Consider the following 17,828-nt stretch of genomic DNA (forward strand, 5'->3'; position numbering starts at 1 on the left):
TGTAACGTCCGCAGATCCGCTCTAGTCAATTTAGAGGCAATAGGGGTCGAAAACGACTTTTTCACAAAAGATTATTTAGAATAAATAATCTTAACCAAGTTGTATAATATATCACAAGGTTTCCGTACATATAAATAACGCCAAAATCCGAGTTATAACGAAGAAGTTATGACTCGTCGAAGTTTCGCGACGAAACCGTCACGGCAGCGGGAAGCGTAAATAGTGAATTTACGATAGAGCGATATTTTGCCTTAGAAATCTAAACAAAAGTCATAGAATATGTTAAACTAAGAACATCAATAAAAAGAATGCCCAAATTTGACTTCGTATGAGGAAGTTATGATTTTTCGAAGTTTCGGATTAGCAGTGTAGAACCCGAAATTCGAATAATAGACCGTGTGGTTTTAGCCGACACGACCTAAATGCGAATCAAAGATCTCGTTAATAGTAGCGTAACAAGAAAAATATGGGCGAAAACGGATGTCGGATGAAGAAGTTATGAGGATTTAACGGACCAATCCTGTCCCGGCCTGTTAATAATATAAAATTTAAAATCGATTTAAAATTAGCCGACGGAGTCTAAACGAAAGTTGTAGAGTACATTCCCTCCTTCGCGTGGATATAAAGAACGTCAAAAACGGAGCTCGTACGCGAAAGTTACGAATTTTTAAACATTTTAGTCGAATTTGCGAAGCCTAGTGAGGAGCTGGTGACGTGGCAGCATCTGGGCCACCCATTGCTGATAAAGAAACGCGCTTTGGATCCTGCTACGTAACCCTCGCTATTACACCCCGCGTCCGAGGTTGGTACGCCCAGCGTACCTTCGCGCCTTATCCGTCCAAGACCGAGTGCGAGCCAGCTGGATCCACCTGTAGCCTTATCCGAACTACGCCCCGCGTAGTGTTGTTGTACGCCTAGCGTATGACCGAGGGCTCGCACCTATAAATAAGCTGCAAGGGCTGCCGAAGAAAAACACACAAAATCCTTTCTCTCTCTAGCCTATTTTGAGCCCCCTAAACCCTAGTTAAAACCCCTAGCACCCTAAGGAAGTCTCGAGGCTCCCGGAGTCCCAAGAAAAAGGGTCTTTTGGTTTCTAAACGCTGCTCCAAATAAAGTTCCGGTTATCTTTAAAATCCGATGTAACTGAGCTAAGCTTACGCAACTTTTCATATAGCTTTCAAATAATTATAGTAATGTTATTGGGTCCTTAAAATAATTATTTGGGCTATTATTATGAGTTATATTGAGTGTTATTTAACGCTTATGTAATAATAATAATAGTCAGACTATTAATTTGTCGCAGTTATCGCTAAACTAAACCCTAGTGGTATGGGTACTAGGTTTTATCGAAGGAAAGTTGTTTTGAGAGTATCAAAGCGTTGTCCGAGTGCTGAGTCACCACCATTCAGGTGAGTGCATAGTTACTTTCAGCTTACACATAGATATGAAGTATTTTATATAAATTACGTGCTATGTGTGCATATTATCTGAATACTTGCTATCTATGCTGGGTAAACGATTTTATACACGTTTTAAATGATTTAAACAATATATGTATTTTATATCTACGAAAATGTTAGGGTAAGACATGGGTAGATATAATACATGAAATGTGAGTTGAATGATAAGTTGTGAGGTGAAATACACTGTGAGGTGAGGGCGAGAGGTGGACGATGTGAGAAGCCTTTTTCCCAAACGATGGCCCCGTCATTCAGCAGAGTATGGATGACAACCACAGACTATTCTAGACAGTCCAGTGGAACACTAGCACGCTCGCAACCTATAGTTGTTGTGAACGACGTGTTCACTGGTGTACTCTAAAAACCCATTGATATGTATTGCAAGTGGACTCTCGAAAACGATTATGTAAATAAAACCCGGCAGATGTGCCTAAAGGACTTTACTGGCAAAAGCGCCTAATAGAGAACCTCATAACTCCGGCAGATGCGCCTAAAGGGCTATTCCGGCAGATGCGCCCCATAGAGAATGTCACAATTTTGGCAATTGCGCCCTAGTGACAGAACTAGCAGTTGTGCTTGAGAGATGTGTCATTTACAACGATGGAATTTGTACCTATTCCTTAGGATACTCCTTAGGAATAAATGAACGAGAAATAGCTGATTTCTTAGGGTAGATCCTTAAGAATAAAGAAGATAATGGGGATGGGTAATTGGGTTGATTGTTTAATTGTTTAAACATAATAATTATATTATTGTGGGTTGAAAACCCTATGTACTCACCAGGTTTCCCAACCTGACCCACTCAGTTTATTTATACCACAGGTGTCGATATGAAGTGACATTACACTGAGTGATTAAAGAGATGTAGATCACTAGTGTAAATAAATGTAAGTTCCGTTTATGCTTATGTTCCTATATTGACAATGACATCCCAAACGTTTTAAAATGAATAAAATACGTTTCTTCGAAAAGGTTTTGATAACGTATTTATCGTATTTTTCTGGGAACAAATTCCGCAACATGTTTACGAAAAGAAGTACTCTGATTTTTATAAAGCATAAACAAAATCGGTCTTTTCTGGCCGTGAAAATGGGGATGTCACAGTTGGTATCAGAGCATTAGTTTAAGCGAACTAGGAATATGGATTTATTTCTAGACTTAAACTTAGAATGCTAATCGATGATTGTGAGGTGTGAGCACTAGCTTATTTTAGGGATTGTGCCTAAAATGCTTTTATGTGCTAAATGCTTGTGCCTGATATGCTGTTATTTGTTCGGATCTATGGTCTATTGCCGACCGGATCTGGAAACCTTATGTGTTTAGGATTCTAAGCGTTTAACTACGATATTAGAACTAGCATATAAACGTTTCGGGGTGATAAAGATGATTTAAACGTCAATCCTAAATAAAAATCTAGATTCACCTTATTCGGTGTAAAGATCAAGATGGCAAGGACCCGAAGCGGAAACGTGAATGCAAATGGGAACCGAGATCAGCCCCCAGTGATTGAGCAAATACCGGTTGTGGTGGCCGCTGCTGAGCCAATAATGATGGTCGGAGTGCAAGCGATGATCCAGGCGATGTTGGATCGCCAAATGGAGGAAACAAAATGTTTGCTCCAGCAAAATCACGAGGAAGCTACCATACCAATCGTAGACGGACAGTCTGAGGAGGGAAACTACAGTAGGTCTGTAGGCCAAGCTGATCCGCCAGTGATTAGGAGAAACGATCAGGATAATGGAGTCGAGAGGAACAGATGGAAGTACAAGGATTTTCTGACTTGCAAGCCATCGACCTTCACTGGGAAGGAAGATTCGATTGGAGTCATGGATTGGATCTCAGAAATGGATTTAGCTTTTATGACATTGAAGAGGGAAGTTACAAACCATGTTTGTGTTACGCCAGTTCAGAGGAGGCGCAATTCGTTGGTGGAACACTCTGGGGAAGACTCTAAGCCCCAATGAGCCCCTACAACTGACGTGGGCAGAGTTTTTGGTGCAGTTCAAATGTAAGTACTACTCAGCCTAAAATCTGCTCGAGCTAGAAAACCAATTCCTAACCTTGAAGAAAGGAAGCATGACCATCGATGAATACACCAACAACTTCACGGACAAGATGGAGTTTGCTTTGCGCCTTGTCCCGAACGAGCTGACAAAAATTGACAAGTATGCAAAGGGACTTCTGTAACGACCCAAATTTCACGTCCAAAAATTTCGTTTTAAAAGCGTTACTTTTAGAAAAACATTAATAGTTAAAAACATTGTTTGATCAAACCATAACAAAACGTAAGCCATGTCTAAAAGTCAAATCATACAATCATCAAATATCAGAGTATAAATCCCAGAGAATCTCGTAAGTGCGGAAACCCGTGTGTGTGCATGATGTGCTGCTACCGCGCCGGCTCCTTCCCCTTCGACGAAGAGGTACCTGAAACCGAAACTATAAACTGTAAGCACAAAGCTTAGTGAGTTCCCCCACTGTACCACATACCATATAATCACACATCATACACATATTGTCAGGCATATCTGGGTGCCCGACCTACCCCTTCAGCCCTCTCGACCGGACATTGCCTAGCATATCTGGGTGCTGGCCTCCCCTTCGGTCCCCTCGACCGGATTCTGCCTAGCATATCTGGGTGCTGGCCTCCCCTTCGGTCCTCTCGACCGGATACTGGAGAACTACTTCTCCTTTCTACTACTACCACATAACATGTGTCGCAATATCAGTATCTATCTAACATGGCTGGGTATGACTACCCCTTCGGCCCTACCAACCGGATTTCTCGGGGACTATCTCCCCCTACTGTCACTAGCACATAGCATAATGTCATACTAGCATATAAACACAATACAGGTAGTAGTAATCCCTAGATGAATATCACAGAGACAATCATCTACATACAACTTCTATTGGTGGGCCGGCATTTTGGCCGTAGACCCACCGCTACTGGAAGGTAACTCACCTCGAAGTAGCTGCTGATCTGAGCGGAAACTGACTGACTGCTGCTGCTGCTCCGGAAATCCTCCGGCTGCAATCACCACAACATACTCAATCAAACACTGCTAACTGTCCTTTGGGTAAAATGACCATTTTACCCCTGGTCTAGCCCTAACTCAAAGTCAGAGTCAACTTCCAGTTGACCTGAATCGCCGAGTTGGCTTTCCAACTCGCCGAGTCCCTACCCAAACGTTTGTCCTGAATCCCGTTCCTACTCGTCGAGTTAGGCGACGACTCGACGAGTTCTCCTTCTTAACAGATACTCAAGTCCTTCATCCTACTTGCCGAGTTGTATGAACAACTCGTCGAGTTCATCTTCATCCGATGAACACTTATGCTAAGACTCGCCGAGCTGTATGAACAACTCGCCGAGTCTGTTCTTGATCTAGGGAGATTGCCTTGAACTCGCCGAGTCAGGGCATTGACTCGCCGAGTACCCCCATAGATGAGTTCAGCTTCCGACTCACTGAGTCACACCCCGTGACTCACTGCTCACTCGACACTACGAAAAGGGGACAAACTCGGAGACTCGCGAACAGACTCGCCGAGTCGTTGCCATGCACCCACTAAATACACCGATTTGCTCAATTCCAGTCCATGCCATTAACAGATCTGGACTTTTGGGACACGAATCACACGTAAAGTTTCCAACTTTACGTGTAGATATTCACCAATATGGATTTTAGGGTTCAAAATGCCTCAAAAGGGTAGATCTAGGGTGAACAAGCAACATGGGTCCATAAAGCTAACAGATCTGAGCTCCTGAAGCTCAATCTTGCCTAGATCTAGAGGCCAATCAACATATTACGAAACATTATGCACATACTAGCTTGGGGAATGGCTCAAGAATGTCTTAAATGAAACCTTAAGCTTAGAAACAGGGGAAGATGGGGTATACCTCAATGAAATTGCTGAAAGAACACAATGATGCTTGGATGGCTTTCCTTCCTCTTGATCTACTTCCCCTTTTTGCCTCAAAGCCTTCAAGAACACACACAATAGCCTCAAACTCTCAAGGAACAAGCTTAGAACGAGGGTTGGGAGCTCTGGGGGGGTGAATGGGGGCTGGCCTGGGGCGGATATGTTGTTTAAATAGGGTGCAAACCCCTGAAACTTAGGGTTTCATCCAACAGCGATGACTCGCCGAGTCGCCAACTTAAACATGTCCCGGGTCCCGTCCTTACTCGGCGAGTCGGACCTATGACTCGCCGAGTCCAAGGCAAAAGAAGGAGAATACTCGAATAAGATTTACGTACCAGGAACCAGGTGCTACAAATCTCCCCCACTTATTTTAGACTTCGTCCTCGAAGTCTGCTGCTCGATCCTGAAACAGCTCGGGGTAATGCTCCATCATCTCATCCACCGGCTCCCAAGTCCATTCCGAACCCTTGCGGTGCTGCCATTGCACCTTCACTAGCTCCACTTTCTTGTTCCGCAAATCCTTCGACTTCCTATCGAGGATTGCGACTGGGCGCTCAATGTAATTCAGGCTGTCATCAACCTGAATGTCCTCTAACGGCACAACCGCTGAATCGTCAACTAGGCACTTTCGCAACTGAGAAACATGGAAAGTGCTGTGGATCTGGCTGAGCTCGGCTGGCAGATCCAACCTATATGCCACCTTGCCCACCCGGGCTACAACCCTGAACGGTCCGATGAACCTCGGGCCCAACTTGCCCCGCTTCCTGAATCGAATGATGCCTTTCCACGGCGACACCTTCAGGAGAACCATATCCCCGACCTGAAACTCCAAGTCGGATCGACGCTTGTCGGCATAACTTTTCTGCCGACTCTGAGCAGTCTGAAGCCTGCTCCGGACCTGCTGAATCCTCTCGGTCGTCTTGAGCACCACTTCGGTGCTCCCCATGACTCTCTGGCCAACTTCACCCCAACATATCGGGGTCCTGCACCTTTGTCCGTACAACAACTCAAATGGAGGACGATCAATACTCGCGTGGTAGCTGTTGTTGTATGAGAACTCGGCCAGGGGAAGATAGGTATCCCAGCTACCACCGAAGTCTAGCACGCATGCCTGCAGCATATCCTCCAGAGTCTGGATGGTCCGCTCGCTCTGGCCATCCGTCTGCGGGTGAAAGGCGGTGCTAAAATGCAGACAAGTGCCCAACTCGTCATGGAATCTCTTCCAAAATCTGGAAGTAAAACGCACATCCCTGTCCGAGATCACCGATACCGGCACCCCGTGCCGTGCCACGATCTCCCTGATATAGATGTCGGCCAATTTCTCGGCCGATATGCTCTCCTGAATCGGAATAAAATGAGCACTCTTGGTCAGTCTATCCACGATGACCCAAATCGAATCCACTCCACGTGTGGTCCTGGGAAGCTTCGTGATAAAATCCATCGTGATATCTTCCCATTTCCACAGTGGAATATCCAACGACTGCATCTTGCCATGCGGTCTCTGATGTTCGGCCTTGACCTTCCTGCAGGTTAAACACCGCTTGACGTACCATGCCACATCCCGCTTCATGCAGGGCCACCAATAATCTAGACGAAGATCCCTATACATCTTCGTCGCCCCGGGATGAATAGAGAATCGGGACTTGTGCGCCTCCTCCATCAAAGTCTGGCGCACACCTCCGTGATACGGCACCCACACCCTACGGTGTAATGTCAATAGTCCTCGGCTATCATAATCAAAGGAGGAAACCTGACCCACTACACGCTCGCTCTTCCGATGTTCCTCCTTGATAGCCTCCTGCTGAGCCTCCCGAATTTGCTCCAACAGGGGAGTCACCACGGTCATCCTCAAGCAGACATCCCTGATCGGCGCCGCCTTGCGGCTAAGCGCATCGGCCACCACGTTGGCCTTCCCCGGGTGGTAAAGGATCTTGCAATCATAATCCTTCACCACATCCAACCACCGACGCTGCCTCATGTTCAAATTCGGCTGATCCATGAGGCACCTCAAACTCTTGTGGTCCGTGTAGATGGTACATCGAACCCCGTAGAGGTAATGTCGCCAAATCTTGAGGGAAAAAACCACCGCCCCCAACTCCAAATCATGCATCGGGTAGTTCGCCTCGTGAGGCTTGAGCTGCCTCGAAGCGTAGGCAATGACATGCCCCCTCTGCATCAGTACTGCGCCCAACCCAGAAATGGACGCATCACAATAAACCACAAAATCCTCTACGCCCTCTGGCAGGGCTAAAATTGGCGCCTCGCACAATCTCTATCTCAACGTCTCAAACGCAGCCTGCTGCTCGGGCCCCCACCGAAAGACCACGGCTTTCTTCGTCAGCCGCGTCAGGGGCACGACTATCTTGGAGAAATCCTGAATAAATCTCTGATAGTAGCCTGCCAATCCCAGGAAACTCCGAATCTCAGATGGAGACTTCGGAACCTCCCATCTCATCACGGCCTCAACCTTGGCCGAATCGACCAGAATCCCGTTCTGGTTGATGAGGTGTCCAAGAAATTGCACCTCGCGCAACCAGAACTCACACTTGGAGAACTTGGCATACAAGCTCTCCCTCCTCAGGGTCTCCAACACCTCCCTCAGGTGTTCCTCATGCTCTTCCTGAGTCTTGGAATATACCAAGATGTCATCGATAAAGACTATCACAGACCGATCCAGCATCGGTCTGCACACGCGGTTCATGAGGTCTATGAACGCGGAAGGAGCATTGGTGAGCCCAAACGGCATCACCACAAACTCATAGTGGCCATAGCGCGTCCGAAACGCTGTCTTCTACGCATCCTCCTCCCTGACCCTCATCTGATGATATCCCGGACGCAAGTCAATCTTGGAGAACCAAGATGCTCCCTGAAGCTGGTCAAAGAGGTCATCAATCCTCGGAAGTGGGTAACGGTTCTTCACCGTTACCTTGTTCAACTCCCGGTAATTTATACACATCCGATGCGACCCATCCTTCTTCTTCACAAATAGAATCGGGGCTCCCCAAGGCGAACTGCTCGGACGAATAAATCCCTTGTCCAGCAGCTCCTGCAGCTGCGTGGACAACTCCTACATCTCGGGAGGAGCCAACCGATACGGTGCTTTGGCTATCGGAGCCGCACCGGGGATAAGGTCAATCCTGAACTCCACCTGTCGCTCCGGAGGTATCCCAGGTAGCTCCTCCGGGAAAACATCTGCAAAATCCCGAACCACCGGAACCTCGCTCACTGTCGCCTTACCCGCCTCACGGGTATCCATCACATACACGACATACCCTGCACATCCCTGCTGGAGATAGCGCCTAGCCCTCGCTGCTGAACATACAGCGGGTCCACACTGCGACCTCTCGACATGAATCACTAACTCTCCCCCGCTTGGGGTCCTGACCTGCACTAGCTGCTGCGCGCAATCTATCACCACCCCATTAGGGCTCAACCAATCCATGCCAATAATCACATTGTTCCCACGCAACGGAATGGGAACCAGGTCTACCAGGTAACGCTCCTCAAACAAACGCAGAACGCAATCTCGAAACACCATCGATGCTCGCACCGATCGATCATCAGCAATCTCTACCTCTAAAGGGCAATCTAACTCGCCTGAAGTCTCATGAAACCTCTTGCTAAGCGCAAGAGAAACAAACGATCGGGATGCACCCGAGTCGAACAATACCTGAACTGGGATGCCGTTCACATGGAACGATCCTAATGCATACAAATATATACGGAGCACATATCAATATCATATCATCATAAAAATAAAAATAGAGGGAAAGAATTATACCCGTCACCACATCGGGTGCGGTGCGTACCTCCTCGGTAGTCAACTGGAATGCTCGGCTCCTCACCACCGGAGTCTCTGCCTTGGCCTGCCGGCCATCCGTGATCCGCAGGGTCGCTGGAGCTGGCGCCTTCACCGGCGCTAAAACTGACAACTGGGGGCAATTGGCCTTCTTGTGGCCCCTCGGGTTGCAGTGGAAACACAGCAACTCCGATGTCTGAATAACTGCTGCCGGAGCAGTGCAATCCCTGCTAAAGTGCCCAGACTTGCCGCACTTGTAGCAGCCTGATGATCCGAACCGGCACGCTCCCTCATGCGTCTTGCCGCATTTCCTGCAGCATCCCCGTCCCTGTTGGCCTTTCGGCCCCGCATCCAATCCCTTGGGCTTCTTCCCCGGAGCCCCTCCTGCCTGACCCTCCTCTAATTTCTGTTTCCGGATGTGCTCCAAATCTATCTCCCTCTCCCTCGCCCTGGCAATCATAGAGTCTAACGTAGGGCAAGCCGAAAAGCTAACATGCTCCCGGATGTCAGCTCGTAGCATATCGTGGTAACGAGTCCTCCTCATATCCTCGTCACCAGCATACCGGGGCACCAACAAAGCCCTCTCCCGGAACTTGGTAGTGATCTCCGCCACAGTCTTCGTCGTCTGCCTCATATCCAGAAACTCCCTGGCCAGCTGCTGAAGCTCGACAGCCGGTGCAAACTCTGCCCTGAACCTAGTCACGAAGTCCAACCAGGTCATAGCCTCGATAACTGAGGCCCCCAACGAGTCACTCACTGACTCCCACCAATCCCGGGCTCGATCCCATAAACACTCGGCTGCATACCTCACCTTCGACCCCTCGGGGCAGAAGCTAGTCAACTGGGAAGACTCGATGTCTGCAATCCATCGCCTGGAAGCAATGGGGTCTTTCACCCCATGGAAATCCGGTGCACCACTGCCCCTGAAGTCCTTGAAGGACAGTGTGCGAGATCCCGACTGGCTAGATGCCAAGTCACTCCTGAATGCCCGCAGGCGATCCTCCATCAACTCCATGAACCCTTCCTTGATCGACCCAAAGAGGATGGGGGTCGACTCAAGGATGCCCCTGGTGATCTCTGACGCGATGAACTCGTGTAGTCCCTCATCTACCGGCTCGGAACCTGATCCCGAACCTGACCCCTCTCCTGAACCGCCATCCACCGGCCTCGATCGAAGTACCACCATTCTGCAATACATTACAACAATAATTAGAGATATTGATACTTCCTGAGGGATCACAACTACTCACAAGTTCCCCGGTCTTGTCTTGGCCTTCCTTGGTTCGGGTACGAATCCTCTGCTTTCAGTAGTACGGGCCCATACTACCTTCCACATCTATCCGTACCTTCTTCAAGGACCGCCTCGACTCCACCAGATCCCTTTTCCTATTGCTGATCACTCCTATACTCATCCCAGGCTCGCCTTAGGAAATATCCGACTCTATTCGATCCAGTCCTCAGCTGTTGCAGACCTCCTTGTAATGCCAATTAGCCATCACCCGAATACCATCACATGCGACGAGACTCAAATAGTCCTTCGAGTACCCGACTCATCCCTACAACGGTTGGACTCAAACAAGAGCTGCGCAGTAGGATCAAGTCCGGCACTCTAAGATTATTCAATTCTGATCGCATGTGACGTGACGTATTTGTCTAATGGCTAATTCCCATTATTCGGAGTCCCACATAGCACGAAGCAAGCAACATTCAGACAAGGGAAACAACCTCAAGCAACTCCGCTCTCATGGATGGAAACTGAACTAGCACACAGTGCTAACTCACACTATCGGGCACAACTCTAACAGGCTACCCTACTGCTGTCTACTCGATACTAGCATGCAATTCTCATACAGCTGGAACACATAAAGCAGGCACATAAGGCATCGCTCCTAGATCCTTAGTCCTATTCTAGCATGCTGTTCTACAAAATCTGATAAACATAACATAAACTTGTATGGGTACTTTGGGGAATACTTACTTAAGCTCGGCCGGTCGCGCACATCACACACTTCGTTCTTTCTCAAACTCTTTTCTCAATTTTTAGAAAACATTTTCTTTTAGAAAATCTTTTAATCCCTCGATTTGAGTTCAGACACCCCCGAAGGTGAGTCCGAATCCCTCAAACCAGGGCTCTGATACCAACTTGTAACGACCCAAATTTTACGTCCAAAAATTTCGTTTTAAAAGCGTTACTTATAGAAAAACATTAATAGTTAAAAACATTGTTTGATCAAACCATAACAAAACGTAAGCCATGTCTAAAAGTCAAATCATACAATCATCAAATATCAGAGTATAAATCCCAGAGAATCTCGTAAGTGCGGAAACCCGTGTGTGTGCATGATGTGCCGCTACCGCGCCGGCTCCTTCCCCTTCGATGAAGAGGTACCTGAAACCGAAACTATAAACTGTAAGCACAAAGCTTAGTGAGTTCCCCCACTGTACCACATACCATATAACCACACCTCATACACATATTGTCAGGCATATCTAGGTGCCCGACCTACCCCTTCAGCCCTCTTGACCGAACATTGCCTAACATATCTGGGTGCTGGCCTCCCCTTCGGTCCTCTCGACCGGATTCTGCCTAGCATATCTGGGTGCTAGCCTCCCCTTCGGTCCTCTCAACCGGATACTGGAGAACTACTTCTCCTTTCTACTACTACCACATAACATGTATCGCAATATCAGTATCTATCTAACATGGCTGGGTATGACTACCCCTTCGGCCCTACCGACCGGATATCTCGGGGACTATCTCCCCCTACTGTCACTAGCATGTAGCATCATGTCATACTAGCATATAAACACAACACAGGTAGTAGTAATCCCTAGATGAATATCACAGAGACAATCATCTAGATACAACTCCTATTGGTGGGCCGACATTTTGGCTGTAGACCCACCGCTACTGGAAGGTAACTCACCTCGAAGTAGCTGCTGATCTGAGCGGAAACTGACTGACTGCTGCTGCTGCTCCGGAAATCCTCCGGCTGCAATCACCACAACATACTCAATCAAACACTACTAACTGTCCTTTGGGTAAAATGACCATTTTACCCCTGGTCCAGCCCTAAGTCAAAGTCAGAGTCAACTTCCAGTTGACCTGAATCGCCGAGTTGGCTTTCCAACTTGCCGAGTCCCTACCCCAAACGTTTGTCCTAAATCCCGTTCCTACTCGTCGAGTTAGGCGACGACTCGACGAGTTCTCCTTCTTAACAGATACTCAAGTCCTTCATCCTACTTGCCGAGTTGTATGAACAACTCGTCGAGTTCATCTTCATCCGATGAACACTTATGCTAAGACTCGCCGAGCTGTATGAACAACTCGCCGAGTCTGTTCTTGATCTAGGGAGATTGCCTTGAACTCGCCGAGTCAGGGCATTGACTCGCCGAGTACCCCCATAGATGAGTTCAACTTCCGACTCACTGAGTCACACCCTGTGACTCACTGCTCACTCGACACTACAAAAAGGGGACAAACTCGGAGACTCGCGAACAGACTCGCCGAGTCGTTGCCATGCACCCACTAAATACACCGATTTGCTCGATTCCAGTCCATGCCATTAACAGATCTGGACTTTTGGGACACGAATCACACGTAAAGTTTCCAACTTTACGTGTAGATATTCACCAATATGGATTTTAGGGTTCAAAATGCCTCAAAAGGGTAGATCTAGGGTGAACAAGCAACATGGGTCCATAAAGCTAACAGATCTGAGCTCCTGAAGCTCAATCTTGCCTAGATCTAGAGGCCAATCAACTTATTACGAAACATTATGCACATACTAGCTTGGGGAATGGCTCAAGAATGTCTTAAATGAAACCTTAAGCTTAGAAACAGGGGAAGATGGGGTATACCTCAATGAAACTGCTGAAAGAACACAATGATGCTTGGATGGCTTTCCTTCCTCTTGATCTACTTCCCCTTCTTGCCTCAAAGTCTTCAAGAACACACACAATAGCCTCAAACTCTCAAGGAACAAGATTAGAACGAGGGTTGGGAGATCTGGGGGGTGAATGGGGGCTGGCCTGGGGCGGATATGTTGTTTAAATAGGGTGCAAACCCCTGAAACTTAGGGTTTCATCCAACAACGGTGACTCGTCGAGTCCAAAATATGGACTCGCTGAGTCGCCAACTTAAACATGTCCCAGGTCCCGTCCTTACTCGGCGGGTCGGACCTATGACTCGCCGAGTCCAAGGCAAAAGAAGGAGAATACTCGAATAAGATTTACGTACTAGGAACCAGGTGCTACAACTTCCTTGGGAGTATGCGGTGCTAGTACGTCAGGCACCTACTTTGGAGGCAGCTATCTGGGCTGCCAAGTCAGTTGAGGAGATGATCAAGGGAAGGACCGCCAACAAGACCGAGGTTGGCAAAAAGAGGAAGTTTGAGGAGGGAGTGAAGAAAGATGGTGCGAGAAGTGCAACAAGAAACACTCTGGAAAATACGATGAGGATGTGACTTGTTTCAAGTGTGGGAAGCATGGCCATTATGCCAACGAGTGTACATTTAACAAAAGGGTGTGTCATGGATGTAACGAGGAAGGGAACTTCAAGCAAGACTGCTCAAAGAGAGAGGGGGCTACAAAGCCAAATGTGCCGCCAAAGCCAAAGGCGATAGCATTTCAAATGATCCTTGACAAAGCAGATGACAATGTGAGGATTCAGGAGTGAAGGCTTGACATCCGAAGGTCGAGTTATGACGTAGCCATAGAATCATATGATGTAGCCTATTAGAGGCATAGACTAGGGTGAACTTGAACACCTATGCAATAGTTTCAAGGAATAATAAAAACCTTCATTTTGATATTTGATGTGTTAAGCTGTTATGTGATGTTCTTGTATAGTGACTTGGAAAAACTATAGGACAATACTTGGGAAGAGTATGAGTAGGTGTGAATGGTAGTAGAGGCCTATACTACCGAAAGCACAGGACTCACACTTGGATCAGGGAAGGTCACAAGGTTACCAATAAGATAATAATTGATTTTGTTTTATTCAAGTATGTCGTTACCATTGTTTTGGTAATGACTAAGAAAATTGTTGTTATCCCGACCCTGGTAGTCATATCACATTGAGTCCGACTACGATGAGTAGGTTACGTGGTTCAGAGAACCAAGTTTGATGTAGCGTCCGACTTAAACCAAACAATTGAAATCAAAGCGATCAATAGAAGTATTGCGCTCATTGTTAAAGAAGTTGGTAGCTAGAAATGCAACATGATAAAATGTGATTATATCACATTAGACCATGAAGGAAGGTATAATCCATTCCAGAATTTGACTCTAAGAGACCCGAGTCTAAGCATTGCTACATACGATGATAAGTCATTAGAATATGACAAATCGGTCAATTGTAGTAATCAAATTAACTTATCCTAAGTTTGCTAAGAAGAAGGAGTCTCTGATAAAGAATGAGGTTGTGACACGAAGGTCGTGATTGAAAGTCAAACGAGCAGGTGCAAGACCGAGCACCGCCTGCAGTCAAGGAGTCCAAGAGTTAGATGCTCGTTCGAAGCAACATAGAAGTTACAGTTATTACCTAGGATGAACAGATAACATATTGAGTCATTATACTGCCCTGTTTCGTTGATGATTCCCAGACGTAATCATCCTAAGGGGGAGATAATTGTAACGCCCGCAGATCCGGGCTAGTCAATTTAGAGGCAATAGGGGTCAAAAACGACTTTTCGACAAAATATTATTTAGAATAAATAATCTTAACCAAGTTTTAGAATATGTCACAAGGTTTCTGTACATATAAATAACACCGAAATCCGAGTTATAACGTCGAAGTTTCACGACGGAACCGTCACGGCACCGGGAAGCGTAAATAGTGAATTTATGATAGAGTGATATTTAGCCTTAGAAATCTAAACAAAAGTCATAGAATATGTTAAACTAAGAACATCGATAAAAATAACGCCCAAACCTGACTTCGTATGAGGAAGTTATGATTTTTCGAAGTTTCGGATTAGTAGTGTACAACCCGAAATTCGAATAATAGACCGTGTGGTTTTAGCCGACACAACCTAAATGAGAATCAAAGATCTCGTTAATAGTAGCGTAACAAGAAAAAGATGGGCGAAAACGGATGTCGGATGAAGAAGTTATGAGGATTTAACGGACCAATCCTGTCCCCGCCTGTTAATAATATAAAATTTAAAATCGATTCAAAATTAGCCGATGAAGTCTAAACGAAAGTTGTAGAGTACGTTCCCTTCTTCGCGTGGATATAAAGAACGTCAAAAACGGAGCTCGTACGCGAAAGTTACGAATTTTTAAAGATTTTAGTCGAATTTGCGAAGCCTGGTGAGGAGCTGGTAACGTGGCAGCATCTGGGCCAGCCATCGCTAATGAAGAAACGCGCTTCGGATCCCGCCACGTAACCCTCGCTATTACGCCCCACGTCCAAGGTTGGTACGCCCAGCGTACCTTCACGCCTTATCCGTCCGAGACCGAGTGCGAGCCAGCTGGATCCACCTGTAGCCTTATCCGAACTACGCCCCGGGTAGTGTTGTTGTACGCCCAGCGTATGATCGAGGGCTCGCACCTATAAATAGGCTGCGAGGGCTGCCAAAGAAAAACACACAAAATCTTTTTTCTCTCTCTTTAATTTCTTTCTCTCTCTAGCCTATTTTGAGCCCCCTAAACCCTAGATAAAACCCCTAGCACCCTAAGGAAGTCCCGAGGCTCCTGGAGTCCCAAGAAAAAGGGTCTTTCAGTTTCGAAACGCTGCTCCAAATAAAGTTCCGATTTACTTTAAAATCCGCTGTAAGTGAGCTACGCTTACGCAACTTTTAATATAGCTTTCAAATAATTATAGTAATGTTATTAGGTCCTTAAAATAATTATTTGGGCTATTATTATGAGTTATATTGAGTGTTATTTAACGCTTATGTAATAATAATAATAGTCAGACTATTAATTTGTCGCGGTTATCACTAGACTAAACCCTAGTGGTATTGGTACTAGGTTTTATCGAAGGAAAGTTGTTTTGAGAGTATCAAAGTGTTGTCCGAGTGCTGAGTCACCACCATTCAGGTGAGTGCATAGTTACATTCAGCTTACACATAGATATGAAGTATTTTATATAAATTACGTGCTATGTGTGCATATTATCTGAATACTTGCTATCTATGTTGGGTGAACGATTTTGTACACGTTTTAAATGATTTAAACTGTATATGTATTTTATATCTACGAAAATGTTAGGGTAAGACATGGGTAGATGTAATAGATGAAATATGAGTTGGATGATAAGTTGAGAGGTGAAATAGACTGTGAGGCGAGGGTGAGAGGTGGATGATGTGAGAAGCCTTTTTCCCAAGTGATGGCCCCGTCATTCAGCAGAGTATGGATGACAACCATGGACTATTCTAGACAGTCCATTGGAACACTAGCACGCTCGCAACCTGTAGGTGTTGTGAACGACGTGTTCACCGGTGTACTCTAAAAACCCATTGATATGTATTGCAAGTGGACTCTCGAAAACGATAATGTTAATAAAACCCGGCAGAAGCGCCTAATAGAGAACCTCATAACCCCGACAGATGCGCCTAAAGGACTATTCCGGCAGATGCGCCCCATAGAGAATGTCACAATTTTGGCAATTGCGCCCTAGTGACAGAATTAGCAGTTGTGCTTGAGAGATGTGTCATTTACAACGATGGAATTCGTATCTATTCCTTAGGATACTCCTTAGGAATAAATGAATGAGAAATAGCTGATTTCTTTGGGTAGATCCTTAAGAATAAAGAAGATAATGGGGATGGGTAATTGGGTTGATTGTTTAATTGTTTAAACATAATAATTATATTATTGTGGGTTTAAAACCATATGTACTCACCAGGTTTCCCAACCTAACCCACTCAGTTTATTTATACCACAGGTGTCGATATGAAGTGACATTACACTGAGAGATTAAAGAGATGTAGATCACTAGTGTAAATAAATGTAAGTTCCGTTTATGCTTATGTTCATATATTCACAATGACATCCCAAACGTTTTAAAATGAATAAAATATGTTTCTTCGAAAAGGTTTTGATAACGTATTTATCGTATTTTTCTGGGAACAAATTCCGCAACATTTTTACGAAAAGAAGTACTCTGATTTTTATAAAGCATAAACAAAATCGGTCTTTCCTGGCCGTGAAAATGGGGATGTCACATTCCAAATGTGCCTCGGGAAACTCAGCTACTTCGCATGCTTCTGGTTACTTTGAAGGGTGCTGCAAAGGATTGGCTCAAGTCATTACCCCCCGGATCTATCACTACATGGGCCCAACTGAAAGAGGAGTTCATTGATAAATTCTTTCCACCATCCAAAATATCCAAGTTAAAGAAAGCCATAGCTAACTTTGAGCAACAAGCTGGAGAGTCACTATATGAATCTTGGGAGAGGTACAAGAGCCTGCTAAGGAATTGCCCACATCATGACCACAATAGTCAACAAGAAGTCTCCATCTTTTATGATGGAGTAAATGTTACCCCAAGGCAATTACTTGACTCACAAGGTCCACTCACGAAGAAGGCACCCCCAATGATAAATCAATTGATTGAAGAATTCTCTAAGCATTCTAGAGAATACCATAATCCAAAAAATGATGTGACTAGGGGACCGTCTATGCAGCTTCAGAGGACT

The 17,828-nt window shown here is 45.9% G+C and overlaps 1 non-coding gene across 1 annotated transcript; it reads right to left on the reverse strand.

Moving 5' to 3' along the window:
* Nucleotides 1-17,519: 17,519 nt before the first annotated feature.
* On the reverse strand, nt 17,520-17,626 carry LOC145071714 (small nucleolar RNA R71). Its single transcript, XR_013690721.1, has one exon. It is a non-coding gene; the product is annotated as a small nucleolar RNA R71 (small nucleolar RNA).
* Nucleotides 17,627-17,828: the final 202 nt, after the last annotated feature.

Source organism: Lactuca serriola, chromosome 8, assembly GCF_051521515.1.
Source record: "Lactuca serriola cultivar US96UC23 chromosome 8, Lser_US96UC23_V15, whole genome shotgun sequence".
Taxonomy (NCBI): domain Eukaryota; kingdom Viridiplantae; phylum Streptophyta; class Magnoliopsida; order Asterales; family Asteraceae; genus Lactuca; species Lactuca serriola.